Genomic DNA, 25012 nt, shown 5'->3' with positions numbered 1-25012 from the left:
AGAGATTACTGAGCCCTATCGGCTAAACAGGATACCCACCGGCAGATAGGACACCAAATAAGATCCAAGAGAGCATTTGGAGGCGCTTACAAGCAAGGGCTTTTCCGAAGCCAGCTGCTTTCAGTCAGTGGTACCCGGAACAATTCTCAAATAGGTGCAAATTTTGCCAGGATAAGTCAAATCTGGTGCATATGATATGGACGTGTCCAGAAATAAAAAATATAAATGGACAGTCAAAAATTTGGAGGACGCTTAAGCTTCGCCTTCAAGAGTGGAACGCGGTAGCGTTGTTGCACCTCGTCGAGAAAACTTATTAAACGCAAGGGTATTGGGGCATCCTCGCACCGGTACCGAAAGGGAGAAGCGGGTGAGCAAAGATAGTGATCTAAAGAAAGAAAAGATGCTTGATTCTACAACCCATGAAGGTGCACGGCGAAACATCAGGGGCGAGTGGCGCGCCACGTGTGGGGGCAGCGCCGCACATTGCGAGGAGGGGTTCTTCTGTGTTTGCCGCAAGATGGCTCTGCATGTGCGCAGAGCGCAGAAGAAATGTACCAGAAACGTACTTCGCTACTCGTGTAACTGCGACTTCTATAAGTAACATGCTCATAATTACCGATATACACCGCAGTATAACGTTCTACGGCACGTTTCTAAGGCAACACCGCATTCACTAGAAGCGCTTTTGTACCGCTTTCAAGCATCGAACTCGTGGCTGAGTGGTAGCGTCTCCGTCTCACACTCCGGAGACCCTGGTTCGATTCCCACCCAGCCCAATCTTGGATGTTGCTTATTTATGAAGTGCATGTTTATTTATGAAGTGCATGCCTGGATTTATCGCTCACGGCCAACGCCGCCGACGACACCGGCTTTTCTGCGACACGAGCTCCTTAACGCTACCGCGTTAAAGCGGAAAAATTTTGGGGGACTCTACTGTTGAGCTCACACCCCAAGAGTCGCCTAGGTGTAATCCCACTGGCCGAAAATGCCGTCCGGGTCTAAGGACTCCAGGCCATCTTGTAGGCGGATAGGTTGACGCCTATCCTGTATCTGTTGGAGATAGTTTTACCACCACCACTGCTAGTCACTTCAATAATGCCGAAAGGTTGGTGTAAGCCAATCATTACTACCATCGTTATCACACTCGAAAACTATTCTGAAAGCTCACAGTCGCAAACAACTGGGCCTGTTCATTTTACATCTTGAAACAGGAAAAGCAAAAGTATAGGAGAGCCCAAAAAAGGCCACACACTACTCACCACTCACTAACAACCTCTGACGTCTCACTGTTGGATCAAATCAAGCACACCTGTGGCACTCGAGTAAGAAAGCTAGCAACAGTGAGTTTCGTTTTTGAGTTCGGTTTCTGTTGGCTGTCTTTTTCCTGCCACAGACAACATACACGCATAATTCGTAGGTTTCCTGATCTATCACACAAAATATTCTGGAGTACTGAAAAGATTCCCGGCACAGGAGACAAGAACTCTTTGATGAAGCAAAAAGCAAGAGCCCCAATTTGACATTTGTGAACTAGTTTTACAGATGTTGCCAACAATGCAAGCAAACAAGTGTAATAATGCTTCCCAGTTGTTGAAGAGCAGCCCCCAAAAACTACTCTCACCAAGTCATACAGGATAAAATCGAACAGTGCGTCTAGTACCCCAAAGGCTATCAGGCGAATACCACTCTATGGCAAGATATTACATTAATAATAATAATAATAATTGGTTCACAGGAAGGGAAAGGCGCAGTATTTGTCACGCTTGCTCTGTGGACACCTGAACCAGACCGTAAGGGAAGGGAAGGTGGGATTGAAAGTGGAAAGAGATAAAGGGGAGCCATAGTGGAGGGCTACGGAGAAATTTCGACCACGTGGGGATTTTTAACGTGGGCTGACATCACACAGCACATGGACACCACTTCCGTTTCGCCTCCATTGAAACGCAACCGCCGTGGTCAGGTTCGAACCCGGGAACTCCTGCAGAGTAGTCGGGCGTCTTACCACTGCACCACCCCAGCGGGGCCAAGATATTACATTCTGAGTCACAATTTAGGAGGTCTTATCTACTCACATCATAAAAGTGCCCTCCTGAAAGTTGCATACAACATCCTTTGATTCATAAAATATATCTTGTCAATTGCCATTTCACAGACCTGTTCGCGGAAGTGGCAGAAATGACACTTTCTGCCACTTCCCTTGCACATTGTGATTTTGCATCCTTGTCTGTTAGGTTTGTCTGTCTATACAAGAAGGAGCACCTCTAAAGCACTGTCCCAAATAAACAGCCTGCAATGTCCATTGGACCTCCCAAACCTGCAATGCATTGGCAAACAATGAGGATTTACATCAGTGGACATGACTGGCTTAGGTGATTGCTTGTCATATGTAACAACTGTTGGAGATCATGCAAATGCTGGATGTTTGAATGCCTCTTTAATGGCAAAAAACAGCAGCAAAGAAGCATAGTAGCCATCTGCTGTCCTTACAATACATGCCCCTCCTGTAAAAATACAGTGTTGAAGGTATTGACCACTTCTCTCTGTTGGCATAAGGAGACTTCACAAAGACAAGTGGACAACAGGTATATTTTTGCATGTATGGCAAGAGTTGTGTCCTTTGGTTTAAATTCTCTTTTTCTGGCCTTCGCATTGAGCAGTAACCAAATCTGTGTGTTTTTATAGTTTTTATATCAACATCCAATGCTGTCACCTTCCAAGAATGAAAACTTGCAATCTTTTGGCCTGGAGTGTATCTGATCATCTCTGCCATTTTGCTACTTTCGTAACGTGCGTGCGTACGATCTGATAAGGAGCTTTTTGCTTTAGATGGCTCCAATGTTTGCTCAGTTTGAGACAGTTACTGATAAAAGGAGGAAAAATGCATGTGCTGGATGAAGTATTATCAGACACATCCCTCAAATCTCTGGGCAACAAAGTAATCGTGGCACAATGTAGAAAAATAATTCTGTACACTTTCCAAATCTATCCTAGCAAGCCTGCTGCTAAGAAGGAGCCAACCTGGTCATCTGGCATAGCTTGTTCAGTTTGTTTGGGAGCATATTTGTAAAGTGTGCAGAAAAGGATACAAACTGCCGTGTGAGGGCCTGCATAATTCAATCAGTACATGGATTCACAACTGCCTGAGCGTTTGGTGCTATACCAGAAAAAGTTTATATTGCATGAAGCAAAAGTAAAAAACCACAGTTTTGGGGTACTGCTCTTGAACAGCTGGAAAGCAGCATTACACTAGTTCTCTTGCACTGTGCCATGAGGCTGCATGTGCACGCTTCATAGAAATTGGTCCTTGCATTGTTGGTAACAATCTGTAAAACCAGTTCACAAATGTCATATTGGCACTCATTTGGCTTTTGCTTCAATATATATAGGGCCAGGCCCAGGCTTTTAAACCTTGCACTATTTTTATAGCCCAAGAATGTTTTTAAATTTAGTTTAATGAATCTTTGCACTTCATGTCCCCACTCTAGCCCTTCAACCTGCTTTCAACTCCAGCACCAGGGCAGAACTGCTGAATAACAGACATTTTTTTCTCTTTTTTTTTTATTTGTGCACAGCCATTCTAAAACTGCTCACAGGTGATAGTGAAGGACAATGCCTTAACTGCCATGAATTGGTATGAGTGTAAGACAGAAACGCCTGCCCATGTGAAAAAGCTTAAAACCCAACAGCCAGAGAAAAGTGACTCCTTCATAGCAAATAGCAAATGGCACTGCAAAGTTATCAAAAGTGAAACAGAAAGCAGAAAATAGAAAAAAAGACCTTGCTCAATCACACAACCAAGTACCACTGTCTTTACTAAATTATCAAAAGAACTTAGTGGCTTCCTTTAAATAGCCTTGGCAGTATGTATGCACTTGGCTAGGCACCTATGTAAATAAGCCAGGCAGTTTGTTTATATTGTCACGCACTTCCCGCGGTCCTCGCTCTCGCTGAGCCAGAGTCTGTTTGGCGCTCTTATTTCGAGCATCGACATTGCCGAATCACGCTCTCATTTCTTTCATGAAGCGATCCCAGGTGGTAAGGGATGCTTCACGATTGTCAAACCATGTTAGTGCAGTTTCTTCAAGAAAGAATACCGCATTCGCCAGCTTGGTATTCGCATCCCAACGGTTGTATTTGCTCACCCGATTGTAGTGGGTGAGCCAGTCATCCACGTCTTTCCCAGGCTTGCTATAAAGGTGTCGGGGTTCCCGATAAGGCTGTGGGGTGTTCTGTAGTGCTGCTGGCATGGGAGGCGCTGAAACATCTGCTTGTGCCATCTCCGTCTGTAGGGGGGGGGGTAGCCCAGCACTTCTTCTGCTTTGGCAGTGCAGGAGAGGTTCCGTGGTGATCTTTAACACGCAAACTCCACCACTCTTGTTACGAAGTTTTTTTACACAGATGTTAGGATGCGCTGCAGATTAATGCACCGAAGTGGGCAGAATCAGCTTCCTCTTCTCCTTCTGCTTATTCCGCCAAGCCTCCTCTTCCTCCAATACAGGACCGCGGGAAGTGCGTGACAATATATAACGGTGTGTTCAGATAAGAATGGTAATTGAGGTCCCATGACCATTTATTTGTTTTCAATAAAATTTTTATATGTGGTGGGAAAATGTCTCAACACAAAGAAATGAGCTTTAGTTTTGCAAGATAAGGTGTAGTTTTCTCAGAAAAAAAAAAATCATGTACCACTACAGGTGGAAAACGCTGTTTTCGCCATTTGAAAAATTTGCAAGTTTGGAGACATACTGCTGCATACTAAAACTTTGACATCCATTATGTTTTACTCACTAAATCTATGCAACTTTTACTCTTCTGCAAATTAATAAAAGCTTGTTTTGTTGTGTTTGATTTAGTAAAAAATCGCAAACATTGCTTCAGAAGCAACACGCTACAAAAAAAGTCCATTTTCAACCTTAAATATGGGCATGATGCATTATGTTGTTTGCATTAAATCTTCTGTTTATTATTCAGATCATTTTCTTAATTTCAGACAAAACTGTGAGCTCTAGACCAGTAGGTGCGTTCTCCACAACGCATCAAATTCAGCCAGATTCCATTAAATAAATGCCATCTTCAAGTTTTATGAAAATCCTTCTCAAGAATCATCAGTGCCTAGTAAATATTACAGCCTGAAAAAGTGTTGCATTATATTGTTTAAAATTATAAAAATAAGTCACAGGTTCTGAAAGATGTCTATATTCAGCCCTAAATTCTATCATAATTTAATAATGTGTTGCTGCTGAAAAATTTTCTCTATATTATACAGGCCTAGCTCTTCATTTCTACAAAAATTGGAAGCTCTAGACTTGTTTGTTCTTTCTCCATAGTATTTTGAAATAAGCCAAAATTCAAAATTCTCAAAACAAAGGACAATTTTGACTCAAATTTAGGGACTACAGCATCTTTGATTTTTATCAAATTCTCATAAACACAATTCTAAGTACTTTACAAATATTAGGCACTAATATGTATTGCATTACGTAAATTAAAATTTAAAACTGAACAAGTTTTCATTTACAGAAGTGCTTGTGGCTTCCCTAAAGAGTAGGCATCAAAAGTTCGATTTATTATTTGCTGAATTTAGCTACATTTTAACTTATGCAATATTGAAAGCCTTCTCAATGCTTATAAAGTCATTGTCTGCTTGTTGGCAGTGTTGATGATTGCTTAAAGTGGAACAAATTTGCTATTTTTGGCAATTTTATGGTGCCCCGCCGGGGTGGCGCAGTGGTAAGACGCCCGACTACTGTGCCGGAGTTCCCGGGTTCGAACCCGACCGCGGCGGCTGCGTTTCGATGGAGGCGAAACGAAGAGGCGTCGTGTGCTGTGCGATGTCAGCGCACGTTAAAGATCCCCAGGTGGTCGAAATTACTCCGTAGCCCTCCACTACGGCTCCTCTTTCTCTCTGTCCACTTTCATTCCCACCTTCCTCCCTTCCCTTACGGCGCGGTTCGGGTGTCCACAGAGCAAGTGTGACAGTTACTGCGCCTTTCCCTTCCTGTGAACCAATTTAACTTAACTTAATTTTATGGAAGAATGCAAGTGACGATTGAATTTTTTCTTTATCCTGTATTTTTTTCTTGTTGCAAGGTGCTGTGCTATTCTATCTAGTTCTTAACTATATTATTTCATTTCTCCTTTATGATAAAAAATGTAACATGATAGTTTAGGTGGAGTTTCACATTTCTTTACAGCAGCACGAATGAGCCGAATGACAAGCATTCTTGTAAACAGAGCTATCTAATTCAGAGAAAAATAAAGAACACAAAGCGAACATGTCAACCACCTAACCTGCAAAGCCTCGGGTCACACATTTAGCTAGAGAATTTGCAGGTTAGGTGGACGGTGGGATGGCTTTGTTTTGCCTTGCCTTTTCACTGGGCTAGATAGCTCCTCCGACAATAATACTCACCATCTTGGATCATTCGTGCCACAGGCATAAACACATATATAATTCCACCAAATCTATCATGCTGCAGAGCATTATGCTTAGACAGTACGCAAGTACAGTCGAAGAAAAGAGTCTTCAAAAATATATTATTTTTAATTTTTACCACAGCAGAGATAAGAAAGAATATATTTAAGAGCTGGATTGAATATAACAGCATGGCAAAATAAAAAGAACATTACAGGATAGATAAAAGGCTAAATTATAACTTGTGTTTTTCCACGAAACGGCAAGAAATAGCAAACTTATTCCATTTTCAGCTATCAGTAACTCTGCCAACAAGCAGAGAATGGCTTTATAAGCACTGGGAAGGCATGAGATAAAATGTAACTAAATTCAGCAAATAATGAATCAAATTTGTAACTCCTACTCATTTAGGGGAAGGACTACGCAATTCCATAGAATTAAGCCATGAGCACAGTTTGATATTTACTTTTATATTTTTATTCTACATATTGCAAGACTTGTTATTGTCCGATATTTATGAAGACCGAGTATCATTTTAAGTGGTTTAAATTAATATATAGAAGAAGGTGATGTTTTTTAAATTCGAAACAAACTTGTCCATTTTTTATATTTTTGAATTTTAGCTAATTTCAACGTAATATGGAGAACAAACAGAATTCCAGAGCTACAAATTTTTGCAGGAATAAAGTACAAGGCCTGTGTAATATCCAGAAAGTTTAAATGGCAACAACTTATTGGACAGTGCCAGAATGTAGGGCTAAATATTGACAATTTTCAGTAAAAGCTCTCAGTTTTATAAAAGTTTTTATAAGTTTAAAGAATATAATGCAACACCTTTTTACTCCCTAATGATTCTGAGGTACTGAAGATTGTTTGAAGAGATTACAATAAAAATCGAAGATGATGCTTTTTTTTTTTTCTAGTTGGAATCAAAGTTGTCCCTTTTTTGCTTTTTTCTAATTTCGGGTGGTTTTGATGCTTTGTGAATAAAACACCTAATAGCCTACATACAGCCTCATAGTTCTCTGAAATTAAGAACTTAGCCTCCATAACCAAGGAAAAGAGTGGCAACAACTTAATTCTTCGTGCAAAAATGTAGGATTGAAAATACTCTTTGCAGCGCGTTGCTCCTGGAGCAAAGTTTGTGATTTTTTACTATAAACGTGTGGCAAGAAAAAATGTTTTTAATGACTCTCCATAAAGTAAAAGTTGCATATATTTACTGAGTAAAAAATAATGTACGACAAAATTTTAGTCTGCAATCAGCAGGGCTCCAAACTTGCAACTTTTTTGAAATGGCAAAGATGGCGTTTTCCACCTCTAGTGATATCAGATTTTTTTCCAATAAAACTACTGACAGTCTTGCAAAACTAAGCTTCATTTCTTTGTGTCGAGACATTTTCCCACCAGAAATAAAAATTTCATTATTAACAAAAAAATGGTCATGGAATCTCGACTACCGTTCTATTCTGAACACACCCATATATATTGCGAGGATTTCTTTAGGATAGTCAATACATCATTTTTGACAGTACTGGTATAAATACTGTCACAGAGTGATAACTGCAGACCACCAAGCAGGGACAGAAGAAAAGACTTGCAAAGGAAACTCTTCATTGAAGAGACTTCCTTCCCCCCTCCCCCCCCCCCCCCAAAAAAAAAGGGCAGATCAGCACCTGTTGAAGAACAGAATGCCTACTGCTCTCAGCTTTGTTTAATTTAAAGTTGTCAAAACACCATTGAGACAGGGCACCAAAGGCAACTACAACAATCTGGAACAATGCAGAAGTAGCTGTGCATGCCTACAATCTTTCCAAGATAAATCTGGCCACATCTCGTGCCACAAAGTGATAAAGCCACATGTCGTCGCCCTTCAGCATGAAGAAACAGTACAAAGCTTCGCAGCAATACTTCTAGCATGCTGTGCCCTGTCCCTTGGAGTTTGCTCAAGTGGAAGTTTATTGACTGTAACCCTTTAGTCTGTTTGTGGTCAAGTGCTTTTGAGGAAAAAATGAAAAAGGCAAAAAACATAACAGCTCTCAGAATTTTCAATCAAATAAGCAACATGATAGTCAAAGGCTTGTCAATTACAGTTACCACAAATCTTCCCCACTAAAGTCTGATAGTGTCGCCATTACAGGTGACCAAAAAGCCATTTTTTGGACCACTAGTTCAGAGCAACTACACAAGATCCATTCCAGGAGCTCAAGTGAGAAATGGTAGTAAACTTTACAAAGCAAGAAAATCCTGGTTATCACAAAAATCTCTGTACTGTCAAACATTTTTAAGTGTGTCACAAACTTAATTCAGACTTTACTTAGGCCACGCAACACAACTAATACAGAGGCAGTGCTCGAACTGAGCATTTACAAACCCATGCCCGAAGTTTTCACTCTTACTTTCACCGCACTATGGTTTCCTTGCTATCCTTAATTGAACTGGAATAGGAAAGGGTCTATATATGCTTAACCCCTCAAATTCACAGGCAAGTGATCCTTTGAGGTAACACAATAAGTGAACGATAATTGTACTGCGTGACAGCAATAAAGCTGCAAAAACACCTCCAGTGTTTTTTTTTTAGCCTAGTGGGAGAGAACACTGACAACTACATCCTACTATGCACCAGCATCATCTCTCATCAGGCTAGTGTCACCTGAAAAACAGCGTGCACAATGCTGAAGACCAAGCATAGTACACCTTGCATGGTACACAAAGAAATAAAAATAATAGTGTTCTGTCCACAACGTTTTACGACAAAACAAGCTCATGTGTCTCAACAATGGGAGCAAGCTTTTCAAGTTGCTGATAAACGGAAGACAATGCAGAACCTTACTTAGCCTGGTCAGCCCCAGTAACCAAAGGGCATAAGCAGTGCAATACCCTACATTTGCTGAATGATAAAACCTCAACGAGGAGCAAAGCTCACCTTCTGCCGATGGTGCCCTTTCCACTGCCCCATAAAGCATTGTCTTCATATCCTGCAATAAAAAGCCTCGGTCAAATAAAGCAAAGGCCAGAAGTTTTCACACCCTCCAACCAAATAACAGAGTGTCTCGCTTTTTTCTTCCGCTCCATTTCGACAAAGTGAAAGGGGCAGAAGCTGGAGGCTCAAAGCCTGACAGAGGCCTTGGCTAGCACAAGTGGTATGGTCACTTACTGCACAAATGTGCACACAATCGAATAGATGTTTTCAACAAATGCACAACTAACAAATGCATGCATAAATAAATATAAAACCACAACTCATCACCACATTATACTCACACACCTCAAATGAACTACTGAAGACAAAAGTCTCCAGGAGGTGTCATCAGGAATCAAAGCCCACAGCCAGTGGCTGGAGACAAGATATATCAAGTAAAAGACAGACGTGTGGTGTGAGCTAATTAAATCAAGTTATCAGCTGTGAAGGAGCATCACCTTTTTTACTTAATACCCTCTCCCTTTTCATTTTTTAATTGTAAGTGAGCCTGGCTTGCGGTCCATTTCAGTGTAAGATCCTAGCAGCATTATTGATCCAGATTTTGGTTTTTTTACCTTTGCCGTACAACCCCTTGCTGCCTGGTTTGTTGCATTTCTTAACCCCATGTGGGTGTTTGTTCTGAGGATATATAGTTGGTGGCATTTCAGAATAAAACTGAAGTTAAATGCCTGTGTCATCATGTTTTGTGTTCCATCCATGTGTCTACACACTGTTGACCAACATGATAATAAATGGGAAACTCATAATACTAACACTTCAGTGCTTTCTTCACTTGAAAATAAATGAACTACAATTAGATACATAAAAACAATCAGACTGCAACGAACACTATTATCTAAAATGCCCTACCATCAAATTGAGGAAAAAAAAAAACACCTCAAAACATCACAATTATATCAAACTTCATCCAAAGCAGAAATTCTCAACTCAACAAATAAAAACCATAAAAAAAAAGCTCACCACACCTAGAGACAGCAAAGCTTTATTAGGCACACATCATGAGTCGATACTCGAGCCCAAAGACAAGTGCTCCAGTGGAATCCTGATTTTTTGTACAGCCCAATAAACACATCTCCATTTAAACCTCCTTTTTTCTTCTGCATAAGCCATCAGCCTCCTATTACAACTAAACTATTATAACTGATCACAAGCTCCCAAAAGTTCTTAAATAACAGCCCTCACAGTATTCACTACCCCTGACAGCCTAAAGTGCCAACGCCCAGATAAACAAACAACGTACCTGAATACAAACAAATAATTTCGTTCACAGGCCCACCAAAGCACCAGACGGCTTTTATCTAGTACTTTTTTCAGGCAGATATAAATTATCATCAACAAAACAAACGTGATGGGGTGGGACTTGAGAGCAGTTATCACCCCTTTAGACTTAATTCAGCCCAGTGAAATATTCGAAACAAGGAATATCTACCAAGGCTAAACATCACTGAGACAGCCCATTAGCAGCAAACATCCTGAAGCAAGAGTTCCCAAGACACCCCACACATAAAGAACCTCAATACCAGCCAATCAAGACAACTATTTTATTATGCACATTTTTTTCCTAGGTTACATTATTTTGTTCCTTCTTGATGTTTTCTCTTATTCTTTTTTCTTCAATGCCAAATTCTTATTTGGAGTTCTACCCTTTCTTCTTTTTTATTAACTAAAGCCCTTATACATCTGCGGAATGACAGAGATGCTTTATTTTTATTTCTTCTTAATAGGTTCTACTGTATTAAAACAAACACATTGCGTATGACCCACTGACTAAGTTTAACAAAAAAATCTGCAAGAGTACATAGAACAACATTCAGATTTACCTTTATTAAATATGCAAAGGCTGGCTCCACATCACTTTATAACAGTTAAGAAAACTGAATGGCCTGATCTCTGAACAAAACGGTTTGTTAGAATTTTTCGCTTTCTTATCATTTAATCACTCTAATCTGTATCCCTCATTATGCTTAATGCTTCTTCCTGCAAGACACCAGTTCTTTAATCCCTCGCATTCACTAAAGCAAATATTCAAGCTTTCAAAGAAGCGAAAACAAAATTTCATTTGCTTCCACACACAACCATGACTGGACTCAAGCAGCGGCGGCGTGCGCGTTCATCGCGCCGCCACCACTCGAGTCCGGCCATGGCACAAAAGAAAGAAATTAGATAACATTAGTACTACCCTGTGAGGCACAGTTAGTTACTCAAAATAGTGTTCTTTTTGCTTGCAATGCAGCTGTTTTGGGATTTTACTAATTTGTATACAGACACCGCTTTGACTTATTGGCCACAATATTAAAATATATATATATATATAAAATAAAATTACTTGGCTTTAATTTCAATACTACAAAGAAGCTTCCAAAAAATTTACTTCTGTGAGATCAAGAGAAATCACCATCCACTATGGCTAATACTGTAAGGCATAACAAACTATGCTTTGCTGAAATCACAAATAAGCAAAAAAACATGCAACTCATCTCCACAAATGCATACATTCAGGACAACTATTTTGAGCCAGCTGCTAACACAAGCTTAGAACTATCATTGCCCATGTGAATTACGCTACCAATTTAGGATGGAGTACTGCACAGCGCAACACCACACACATCACATAAACGTAGACAAGTGCAAACATAACGTGATGCGTGTCAAGCCACCAAGCAATCCATCTTAAATCATGAGCTAACGTGCCCTTAAACATATGCTCCTAAACTAATAATATGATGCAATTTGCGAAAATACAACTTATAATCCATGAAAGCAATGACGTCGGTAGGTTCATGCGGATGCTGACCAGAGAAAATTTTACACTGATGCAAAGTGTAACACTGGAGTCAGATTTCAAATGCATTTGAGAAGCAAGTCACACAATCCATTTAACTAGCATCAAAACCCTCTGGACAGATGGGAAAAGGAAGAAAGGAGGTGCAAATTTATTTTGCATGGAAGAGAAAGGCAGTGGCAAGGCACATTAGTGCCCTTTCACACCACTGAATACTTGGCCAATGCTACATGGAAAACAAGCACGCAAGCACACATAATACGTGCCAAGATTCTTCTCAGTCCTCCAATGGCAAACTGATAAACGACATGCAATGAGCGTTGAGAGGTGCTCTTTTCCTCAGCGCCGATAATGCACATCTCCGGAGGCGTACGATAAGCGCCTGCAAAATGCGAAGAGCACCCCCTTTCTTTACTGCAAGTCTGGAGTGTAACAAGCGTTATAGGCTGTGGACCTTTCTTGCCTCTCCACACGTTGAGCAGCAAAGAAACATGCAAAATGAATGGATGTCACTCATAATTTGGATACAGTTTAAAGCTCAGAAAATAAGTCCAGTAATGGCGTACATTCACTATTATGTGGCAAAAGTTATGGCTATGCTGTAGCTCTTACATTTAACTAGTTTCAGAAGCATATCACAATACTGTCACCAACACATGTAGCAAACAGAAGCACAACCGAGCTGCCCTTTTTTAATCAAGCGAAACTCGAGACAGACGAGGACGACGCTCAGCCACGTGCCAAGACATTCGGTTGATGAGGAGCAAAAGTTTGATGAGGAGCAAAAGTTCAGAATCGGCCTGCTGCTTTCGGGCTAAGGTGGACGACGTGATAACACCGAGGAAAGCGGTACCGTCGTCGCAGCCGTCCGTGTGGCAGGGAGTAGGGGTGCGGGACAGACAGTCAGTGTCACTGTGTTTCTTGCCGGACTTGTGCACGATAGTAACATCAAATTCTTGCAACCGAAGGCTCCATCGAGCAAGCCGACCCGATGGATCTTTCAGGTTTGCCAGCCAACACAGTGAGTGATGGTCGCTCACGACACGAAACGGACAACCGTACAAGTACGGACAAAATTTCAAGACTGCCCACACAACAGCGAGGCACTCCTTTTCCGTAGTTGAATAATTAACTTCAGAACGGGACAAAGTGCGAGTGGCATAAGCAATGACGCGTCCTGCACCGTCCTGCCACTGAACAAAGACCACACCGAGGCCGTTACTGGCATCCGTGTGCAGTTCCGTGTCGGCCTCTTCGTCGAAGTGGCCAAGTATAGGTGTACATTGGAGACGGGACTTGAGTTCCGTGAAGGCTTTTTCCTGGTCGGGGCCCCAAACGAACAGTTCGGCGTCTTTTGTCAGGCGGGTCAGAGGCTCAGCGATCTTGGAGAAATTGTGAACAAAGCGACGATAGTACGCGCAGAGGCCGAGAAATCGATGCAAGCTTAATTAATCTTCCGGTTTGGGGAATGAAGCGACAGTGGCCATCTTTTCTGGGTCTGGGCTTACACCTCGAGCGCTGACAATGTGACCGAGAAATTTCAGCTCATTAAAAGCGAAGTGGCATTTTTCGGGTTTTAGAGAGACCAGCAGATCGGATGGCCTCGAAAACAGCACGCAAACGTTGCAGGTGCTCGTCGAACGTTTCCGAGAAAATTACAACGTCGTCGAGATATACGAGGCATGACTGCCCCTTCAGGCCAGAGAGTACGGTGTCCATCATTCGTTGAAATGTGGCAAGGGCCGAGCACAGGCCAAACGGGAGCACTTTAAACTCATACAAACCGTCCGGCGTAATAAAAGCGGTCTTCTCACGGTCTTGCTCGTCAACCTCTATTTGCCAATATCCTCTCCGGAGGTCAAGTGACGAAAAGTAAGTGGCATGGCAAAGGCGATCGAGGGAGTCGTCTATGCGCGGCAGGGGGTACACATCCTTTTTCGTGACGTCGTTGAGGCATCTATATTCCACGCAGAACCTCAAGGTTCCATCCTTCTTCGCGACAAGGACAACAGGCGAAGCCCACGGGCTCGTCGACGGTTGGATAACATTGTCCTGGAGCATTTCTGTTACTTGGCGGTGGATGGCGTCACGTTCTTTGAAGACACCCGATAAGGACGCTGACATAGTGGACATTGGTCGTCGGCAAGTATAATTCGGTGCTTTGTTAGTGGCGTCTGTTGGACCTTGGAGGTTGAAGAAAAACAATCGCGGGACGAATTGACAAGATTCTCTATGCAGCGTTTCTGACTGGGCAAGAGGTGTGGGTTCACATCGGTCTGAATGGCTGTAGACGTCGCATTGTCGAGGTCTGATGTGTTGGATAAAGCGTACTGGATTGTACATTCTCCAAGTTCTTCAAAATAAGCGACCATCGTGTTCACCGTCAAATGTTGGGGTTCACACGTGAAGTTTGTCACTAACACTTCGGCTTGCCAAACGGACAAGTTCGACAAGGCCCGAGAGTGAAAAGCAGTGACATGTTAGCTTCGACAATGCCACGTGTGCCGGTGCTGTGATCACATTCGACTGTGACGAACTTGCTCGCCCTCGGAGGGATTGTTATGTGGTCGTCAGAGACGCGCAACATTGTTTTCCGGAAGTCCGTGTTGGTATCAACGGCTCACTTGGTTGAAAACGATACTGTGAGCTGCTCTTGAAGGTCTATAACAGCACCATACTCTTGCAGAAAATCCATGCCTAGAATCAAATCTTTACAGCAGTCTTTTAATACGGCAAAGGTGCCAGTGAAAGTAAAACCGCAGATCTCTATGTGGCAAGTGCACATGCCAATCGGCGTCATGACGTGGCCACCGGCAGTGTGCATCATTGGCCCAGACCAAGGCGTCAGAACCTTACGGAGTGTCGTTGCTAGCTGGCTGCTCATGACGGAAAAATCGGCGCTGGTATCCACAAGTGCGATCACATCCCAATTGTCGGCGGTTACAAAAATTTCCCCGGAAACAATGCGTTCGCAGCCCGTCGGTAAGTTCGTCGGATCGGGTCATCGCCGCTCAGGCCGTCACGTCAAATCGTCGGCTGGAGGCTGTTTAATCCGAGACGTAGTGGCGGCCTCACCCCCAAAGGTCGCTGTGTTTAGTTTTCCCGGTGAGGGGACGTGCCTCTGAATTGCCCAGAGGAGGAGTATCGACTGGGTGACGCAGACTGCCTCGGGGATGATGATCGCGTCTACCGTTGCAGTGACGTCGGGTGCATCGCGTTAGCAGCCAGGTATTCCTCAATTTCATGTGGTCTTTCTCCATAGCGATGTCGAGGCGCGTTCGGTAGAAATCCTCTTAAGCCCATTCTCCGGTATGCGCAATTGCGTAGAATGTGGCCAGGCTCGCTGCAGTGATAACAGAACGGCTGTCTGTTGGGTGTGCGCCACAAGTGCGCCTTGCTGATGACAGGACGCTGGTCTTGCTGCAGCTCGACGGGGTGCAGATCTTGTTGCTGCTTAACGGGGCACAGGTAGCGAGGCGGTGGTCCGGCAACGGGGCAGAATGAATGTGTCTCGGGGGCATGTTGACGTAGGACATCATTATAAGTCATAATGCATGGCTCTGGTTGTGGTGCTGGTGGTGGCTGCACCGCTTGCTGGATTTCATCACGAATGACGTCCCCGGTAGAATAATTCACTGCAGGTGGTGCATTCAAGTGGACGTTCTGCAGTTCTTTGCGGACAATGCTCCTTACAAGCTCCCGCAATGCCTCGTCCCTAGCTGCTGGCACAGACGCGCAGTAGGTTGTGGCCGCTCTGCTTGCCTGACGGCTGTATTGGGTACAGCGTTCCTGCAGTGAACGTTCCATGCTCGTAGCTTCTCTTGCGAAATCTGCAAGTTCTTGGAGGGTCACGAGTGAGGCCAGCGAACAACTGTTCCTTCACCCCGCGCATGAGGTGCTGTGCTTTCGTTGCTTCGAGCATGGTAGGGTCGGCCCGATTGAAAAGTCGCGTCATGTCCTCGACAAACATGGCCACGCTCTCATTTGACTGCCGAGACCTCAAACGGATTGCTATCTCTGTGTTTTCTTTGCGCGTACTCGAGCTGAACGTTGTGAGCAACTTACGGCGAAACATGGCCCAGTTGACAAAGGACGCCTCACAGGTTCTCAAACCACGTCTTGGCCGAGTCTTGCAGCGTGAAGTACACATTCATTAGCTTCCACTCATCCCATTGGTCGAATGCGGCTACACGGTCAAAAGTGGCCAACCAGTCTTCGACATCCTCGAACCGGTCACCGTTGAATGATGGCGGTGATCGAGGTGCGAGAAGAACGTACGGTGGGGCGTTGCTGGAATGCTAACTTGTCTGGCTGCCCGTCGTAGATATCATGGCTCGCAGCGGTGTGGTCAGTGGTTCGAACTCAGGTTGTAGGCCTCGGAGGCGACGGCTCGCTTTATGGACGAGAGTGGCGTCTGAGCGTCGATGGGCAGTGTCACTGATGTCTTCGGGGGCAATGTACATGTGATCTTATCCTGCACAATCCACCAAATGTCACCAACACACATAGCAAACAGAATAACCGAGCTGCCCTTTTTTTAATCAAGCGAAACTCGGGACAGACGAGGACGATGCTCAGCCACGCACCAAGACATTCGGCCACTTGGTGGCGCTAGAAGATGGGCAGCGGTGTGGCAATATTTAGTAGCACTCCCCACCTCTGATGATACACAATGCAGCCACCTTGAACATCTTTTTGAGGCATGAAAAAAAAAAAAAGACACACATCTCGACTTCTGAAAACTTTGGAAGTACCTACGTTCACAAGAGCATATAATATATGACGCTGAAGCAGCACTGAAACAGGTCTTACAGTGATGCATCAGTTGAAGTGTGCCATTAATTAACAGAGTGCCCGACACTAAAAAAATACAGTTCAGGAATATTTCGAAGGCAAGTTTTGGTTCGGTTTATTTGGTTCAGAGGGTTTAACGCCCCAAAGTGGCCCAAGCTATGAGGGACACTGTAATGGAGGGCTTCGGATAATCTTGGCCCCCTGGCGTTCTTTAAATTACACTGGTGTCGCTTAGTACACTGCCACCTTGCATTTCACTTCCACTTAAATAAGGCCCATTGTGACACAATAAGATGCCAAGAAGCATTTACCTAATGCAATGCTGACCTTCACAAGGATTCATGCCTTTCTGCAATCATTTCTTTTTTTTTTTAACTTTATAACATGCTGCTCTGAGTGAATGCTTTGACAATGACAGACAATTCCTTCTTCCCTTAATCTGTGTGCAGGCCTTTACCACATTAGGTCTTGAAAGAAATGCAGGTGTCTGCGTGTAAAACAATTTTAAATGCCTGGCTGTTTCTCACAGATCACAGCTGGAAAAAGGCGCAGGCCTCTGAATTCCAAGAGGTCTCTTTCTCCCACCTGCCAACAGATATAACAGACTCATGTCCTCAAAGCGAGGTAGATACCCCAATCAGAAGAAATGTAAGAAAACTACACAGCTGAATACTGTTTAAGGGCTCAGTTTTAAAAATATATATTAAAACTTAAACGTTTCACTAAATGTTTGTTACCAGTTTGTTTTGTAGGATTTAACACCCCTAGCGAGATTGGCTGTGAGGGACGAATTAGTGCAGGTCTCATGATAATTTCCACTACCTGGAGTTTCAACATTTGCTCGTATCACAGTTCTGCAGAAAGTGCAACCACTAGAGCTGTTGTGATACTTTTCTCGTGACAGCTGCTCGCATTGGAAAACATTGACTGCTCTGAGTCTTCCAGGCTTCGGAGACATTCTGGTGTGCCAGTGGCAAGGTTTATAGACCATTTTACGACCTTTGGAGAAACCGGTTTGATTGGGCTGTTAAGGGGGAAAGTCGTCATTTTCCTGTGCTACGATAGCAGCCCAGCTCCCAAATATGACAGCACCCTTCACCCCTTTGTAAAATTGTGTATAAAATGCAGCATTTTTACCTGACATAGACCCATGGGCACTGTCATCATGAGGCAGTAGTGCCTGTATTAAGCATTTAATGTCAATTCTTCGTGATTTCATTTTAGTACACTATGACAAACAGGTGACACATCCATCTTGAAAATTTTGATACTGCAAAAAGCTTTCTTACTTTCATCGACCATTGCCCGAATAATGCTGAACGTGAGATTACATTGCTATTAAACATTTTTGCCCAGTGTTTCAAGCGGCTAGATTTTAACGGTAAACTACCTGTTGAGAATATACTACAGTATCTGCTTATAAAATTAATCTCAACGGATGATGAAGATGGCTTTATAAACGCTCCAAGACAATTTTGTCTCCACTTGCTTAAAATTAGTTTTAACAAGTTGGTTAACCACCTGTTTCCTGCGGACTGCCCCAAAGAAGCGCTTTGTTCCGCAATGGAAGGCCATATTAACCACTGAAACCAAGTGTTGCAAACTCGAAAAAATACAGCTAGCATGCTGTTAACTTATCACTACATGGAGCTTGCACATACTGTTTGACATCCACATGTTCACAGGAGCCAGCACTTTCTGTTCAAAATGGTCGATGCCATTGTAAGGAAGCTGTGCAAAGAATATGGGGGCGTGAATTTGAAACTTCCAGCTTACATTGAACGACTTCTAGCCTCTCATTTAGAGGAAACTTTTGCAGAAAAAATAGGAAAACTTTACTGGATCAAAAACTGTCTGCTGCCTCTGGGCTTTCAAGCTGGTTCAAAGGCATCTGGGTTGGGTCTTTCACTCAACTCAGTAGCCACACAAAATGAACGAAATGCTAACCGTTGCCACTTTTCCAACGCAGCGACAAACAAAAAAAAAAAGTTTAATAAATGTTCAACGTTGACTTTTGTACATCAGCCAGCATAATCAGGCAGTAATGACTCTTTTTTCTCTTAATTTCTTTGTAATATGGGCACTAAAGGGATAAAGAAAGATGTCCAAGGGCTATGCTTCTAAGCTGTCCATGAAAAGAAAATGAAAGGCAATGGTGATTCTGCATTCGATTTCAGGTTGGTTCTTTTTGTTTGTATCACACAAGTTATCAAAGTTGTGCAAGAAGAACCTGTCCTCTAGCTTGTGCGTGTGGTTGAAGCAGCAGCATTGCAACCTGAAGGTTCAATGACGTTCCACTGACAAGTGGCAATTTGTATTTTGTGCAAACAAGGTGGTGCTTAAATAATAGCCTGAAAAGTATGATAAGCATAATATGTTGATGCACAGATCACTATACGCAGTGCCATGACTATAAGTGTGAGCCATTACTCAGTAAGTACACTGTTAAAGCAAAAAACATGACAGTTATCATGTACGCTCAAATTTGATATATGAAAGGAGTGAGCAGAATGCATCAGTGGAATATCAGTCAACTTGTCAGACAAAAAAATATCACTCTCGGTGGGCACTAGGACATGCATGTATTAAAGGCGACCCAATTTTTATATGCATGTTTTCATTTCAAATGATGAACTAGTAAACATGGATCACCTTGTGGTATTTGCTTACGGCAACCCTTGAAGCAAACAACGGCATAAAACTCTGTGTCAGCGGTCATATTGCATTCTTTTCACCTCACGTGATCTGAACATCCATTGCACGGCACAGCCATGAATCACATGGTTAAACCGAAACAGCATCAAGGAAGCTATTTAACAGTTGTAGGCAAACACCACAGTGCGATTCATGTATTCTAATGTCTAATACCCCAGTCAAGCCTGCAAGTTAAAGTGCACTTACGCATAGTGCCCTTCGCAACTAGAGACTTTACACTAGGCAATGCTAAACAAGAAAGCGGAGTGAACTCGCATAAGCACTCCTTGATGTGAAACTGGAAACTGAAAAATAAGTTTTAAAAAAGGAATTGGAACTTCCAAGCGTGAAATACATAGAACTGCTTTTTAAAGTAGTAAACACTCAAAAAATGCTTAAAATTTGACACCGGGCAATGATTCAGAGACCCCCTATCAACAAACACCTTGAACAATAACAGACCCCCTAACTGATAACGGCGTAGCTGCAGCGGCGCACCATGCCTAAATTTGAAGTTGCGTACACGGTTACATCACAGCCTTTTATGTGATATTTTGCCCATTGCTATTATAAAACAATTCCTCAAATGAAAATATGTACAAAACATGTAAAATCAACTTGTATAGATTTCTTATCGCATAATACATTTGTGACGAAGAAATTTCTGCCGCCGAGGCTACGCATTCGGCCCTCAGTTTTGCAAACGCACTCCGACCTGAGTGCACACTTCGGCAAGTGCACTTATGTTACACCATTTAGCAGCGTAGGGTGCACTTTTCGTAAGTGACACTCGTCGTAAGTGTACTTTATTTTGGGCACTTGACAGGGGTATAACACATCATTTGAAAGAAGAAAACATGCAACTTTTCCTATATTTTTTTTTCAGCAGAACAAAAAAAGGTCGTACAAAAATAAATGCACAATCAAATATATGCACAGAACAAACATTTCAGGCACGATAATGCGCAGATACAAAGAAAAAAAACCCTGGTTAAACTTTCTCCCGCATGCTTGGGCGGCAGAACTTTAACATGAGAGGCAATATCCCTACACAAAGGAACTCTCGTATAATCCTTTTTAGAAGTGGAAAAGCGCTGACTGTAATTAATGGGGACATCTCTTCTGTTCAGCATTTTTTACATCCAAAAGATAGCATTTGGCAACCATAACTTGTTCTGTTTATGGGCATCTTTATATTAAGACCTTTGGTTGCATACCAGCTTACTCTGTAAGTACATTGTGCAAGCAATTTTCATATATGCACTGTAAAAATTTAAAGTAGTAAACTAAAGTAGGAACCTTATTCAATGAGCCCAAGGCTACGTATGTTGTGAATAACTCTTTAGCTAGGTGCCTGCACCAATCCGCAATAAATTCACTTTCCATTTTAGATCCATTTGGACTTCCAGCACTGGTCACTGGTGCTGGGTGACGAAGCTGCAGCTTTAAAGCACCTGTGGGAAGCGACTGGACAATAGAGTACAACTGGCCAATTCTTTGCTAGTTCTGCAAGACCATTGACTGCTCAGCACTGCTGCGCCGGAAGCCGAAGGAGGTTAGAAGGCATTTCAAGGCAAGGGCATATTAACAATTCCTTCCCAATCCCTGTTCCAGGAATGAGAGCCGTCAGCTGGGTTGTTCTCATTAGTGCGAGCAACCTTTGCCCATAATATGCTGTTACACATCAACACCCTAAGAAGCTATTGGACACTTGTTTTGATCCAATGCAAATAGAGCCAGTGATATCTGTAAAGAACGCATATTTGCGACAAAATTTATTATGACCGGCAACCAGCCTAAATTTTTAACAGCAAAGAACTAAATGTAGAAGATCCTCGATACCAGTGCAAGATTTTATTGAACGCCCTCGAAGCACTACACACAAAACGCAACCGAGGACAAGCATCGTGCTACGAATGTTACAAGTTTCAGTCAGTCTATGTAACAAACAAGCAGATGACAAAATAAGCACTCTCAGGACTCGACCATAAAACAAAGCAGAATGACAAGCAGACGACTGTCGCTCGAGCAGCATGATCGCGGCTCACATGTTTGTTGCCGATTTGCGCTCCGCTTCGCCAGCAGTTGACGGCGCTGTTAAAGAATTGGCCGAGCGTATACCTCAGCACTGGCTGTATCACGCAGCCGGTAATTAGCCGATGCATGCGGCAGGCAAGTGGTGACTATGGCCACTCGCTGTTTTCGTAATACGCCATGCCAAATGAAATGAAAAATGAATAACGGCTCCTAAAAGAATGCGACCCTATGAGTTGTCAACTAAAAAGAAAGCGCAGGCCGAAGAACAGCCTGTAGGCCTGAACCTCAACAATGCCTCGAGCGGAACCGCAACACCGATTAAGTGCCGACGCGCTTAGGAGCCAGCGCACGTACAATGTGGCGAAACTCCCCGTTGTTGCGCGAGCGGCAGCCATTAATCAACGGAGTGCGTCGGTCGACGGTCGCATCTCGACGATGCACAGGGCGGTTAACCCCGGAGACAAGCAGGCCAGGTCCGGCGAAAAGCGACCGCAAAATCATACGACACTGCGTTCTCTCAAGCAAGAGAAGCGCCAAGGAAACACGTACCAAGAAACTAGCTTCGTGGTGATCACAAGATTCGTGTTCTCGAGACGTATCAAGCTCCTACAACAAAGACACTCAGCCACGACGTTCAGAAAAAACGCAGCCGTGCGAAATGTTGCCGAAGGGCAAAGTCGAAGCGAAGGCGCGCACGCACCTTGGCGAAAAGTTGTGGCACCGAATGAACGTGCTAGCACGAGCTCATTGCAAGCGCAGTGGGAATCGAGCTGCGCCTGATGAGAATTTTGAACGTCCCGGGCGCACTCAGAAGCGTTGCTTCGAGTTGCGACAGGCAACGAATGCGCCAGCAACAGCGGTCCCCGGAGGCAAGCAACTCAAACAGGAAAGCGCTACTTTTGCCACTGCCTTGAAAGTTCCACTCACCTCGTATTGTTTGCGCCACTTGGGCGTGATGTGTGCCGCCAAATGTTCGGTGAACTTCATGCTGTTTCTCGAGCCAGGCGGTGTGCCGCGACGATTGAGCCACTAGGGCAGACTTACAATTCAATGTGCGTGGACGCGCGACGCAAAGCAAGCTGCCTGCCACTAGCAACGTCTGCATGAACTAGTGGCGCGAACGACGACGCTCGGGCACGCCGTTTTTCAATGTCGCCGCCAGATGGCGCCACTGCAACATTTACTAGTCGACTTTTCAATGCTTTCTTGCAATAGTGCGACATAGTACCGATGCTTTTGAGCGCCTATTCAGTAAAAGTTGTGATTTTTTCCCTCTGCCGACGTATGTGAACCTCCACTCATGATAGAAGGCGTTTCATTCGACATTATTCGGGTTTTCGCTGTTGCACTAGGGGTGAAAGGTGAAAGCGCTCTTATTTCGCTGGCGTCTGCTACAGCTCATGCGGGACGAGTTATCGCGCACTGTAAATCATTACGGCACATTAATTTGTACGGGACAGATATTTTTCTGAGCCCTGCAGAGACCGCTTTATTACAGAGCCAACTCAACTGTCAGCAGCAGACTGGTAGCAGAGTGGCCAGGCATCGTGCACACGCACGGGTTCTCGCATCTCTCCAGCCACGTCGCAGTAACCCTTTAGCCAATAATGATGATCATATTACACTGCGCTATTCGGTATCCACTGGTAACCAAGAATACTCATTTTAGCGTGATATCTGCTTAGCGTTAAGAAATTTTGCCAACTGGTAAAGTGAGGAGCAGCTTCAGGCTGTTACTTTTTTTTTTTTTTTGACAAAGTGGTCATGAAAAAAAAAAAAAATCCTACGCTTAGAAACGAATCATCCGGCGATATTCTGTGGCGTCACCATAATTCTCTGTTCACAGCAACAATATCTGTTATAAATCATCGCTGTAAGCCAGGTGCTAAAATCCTTACATCATCTCATATGCAAAAAATACATACATGAGGAGGGCAGAGCAGTTTTGTTTAGGTACTTCACAAGGCTTCTCCACGGCTGTTTTATTTTATTTGAGTGCACATTGGGACAAAAGCCATCAACAATGAGTTGTTTTGTGAAATTATTGACTACACAAACAGTCCTAAGAGCATCGATCTGCTCATCTTCAGGTGCTTTGAAGCTTGACATTGCGCTGGTTAATGCATTTTGTGAAAAAGTGCATGCAGGTAGTTAAGCGGTGATTTCAGCTGCGCCAATTTGACAGTGGTCAGAGCACCCAGTTAGCAGGTTTGCTTGGCCAGTAGCATACAGAGTATAAGCTGTCTGCTTGAATTTAAGGAGAAGCAGGTCGTAAACACATTCTCAAGGTCAGCCACAAACTGGTATCACTCGGGTGCAAAAAACCTCTGTTGTCTTTAAAATTAGTAAAATTATCGAAGTTTAATACATATGTGACTTATCTTTTTCTTTAAAAAAAAGATTAAAGCCTTTCTCACAGTTAGTCCAAGGTCAATGTACAACTGGTCGCGCAACTTGGAAGAAAACGCGTGCAGCTGCCTACTGCCAGCGGCATCAACTCGATGATGAGGGCTCCTGCGAACTGTGAGGCAAATTACTAGCGCACAGAAAATAAGATCTGCCAGAACTCCAAAAAATTAGAAAGTAAACATAATATTCGCGCTCAGGAATGAATGCAGTTTTTGTTTCTTGCGTAAGAAAAAACGTGTCACATTTTTAATAATTTTTTAACTTGTTTCTAACGGCCTCTCCCGGCCACTTATTATTCGCTGCGTAGTTGCCCAACGCTGAGATATGGCTAAGACCAAAGCTTTTAAAGCGGTAGCGTTAAGGAGCTCGTGTCGCAGAAAAGCCGGTGTCGTCGGCGTCCAGTGAGCGATAAATCCCGGCATGCACTTCATAAATAAACATGCACTTCATAAATAAAAAGCAAGTTCCAAGATGGGCTGGGTGGGAATCGAACCAGGGTCTCCGGAGTGTGAGACGGAGACGCTAACACTTAGCCACGAGTTCTTTTTTTTTTTTTCTGACATTGTATTTATTACACAAAAAGGGTTATGTACACAGACTATTTACAATTCATTCAGCCATTGCTGAGATGCACAACAGAAGACAACTTTTTAAAAGGCAGGCAAAAATAAGCACCGTGTCACCAGCGGAAACCAATCAGGTTGAAAGTCATTTTCATCATAAGTGTCTTTCAGTTGCAGCATCATTCTGCTAAAATGGAGTCTAGGTGGAACAACAGGTTCAGCGTTGCGATCCGACATGCGTGTCTTCCACAAGCTATGAAGTCCAATAAGGAAAAAAACATGTCATATGGTTCGTAATCAGATTGTGTAACAGCAAGATACCGCACACTGTACGA

General features: G+C 43.3%; 1 pseudogene; it reads right to left on the bottom strand.

Moving 5' to 3' along the window:
* The window catches only part of LOC146183991 (solute carrier family 53 member 1-like), a 95070-nt pseudogene extending 72267 nt beyond the window's left edge, over positions 1–22803 (bottom strand).
* Between the last annotated feature and the right edge of the window lie 2209 nt (positions 22804–25012).

Source organism: Amblyomma maculatum, chromosome 7 (assembly GCF_055883805.1).
Source record: "Amblyomma maculatum isolate TAMU_Amacu chromosome 7, ASM5588380v1, whole genome shotgun sequence".
NCBI classification, from domain to species: domain Eukaryota; kingdom Metazoa; phylum Arthropoda; class Arachnida; order Ixodida; family Ixodidae; genus Amblyomma; species Amblyomma maculatum.
Note: the sequence above shows the minus strand (reverse complement) of the source record. Positions and strands in the feature narration are given on the sequence as shown.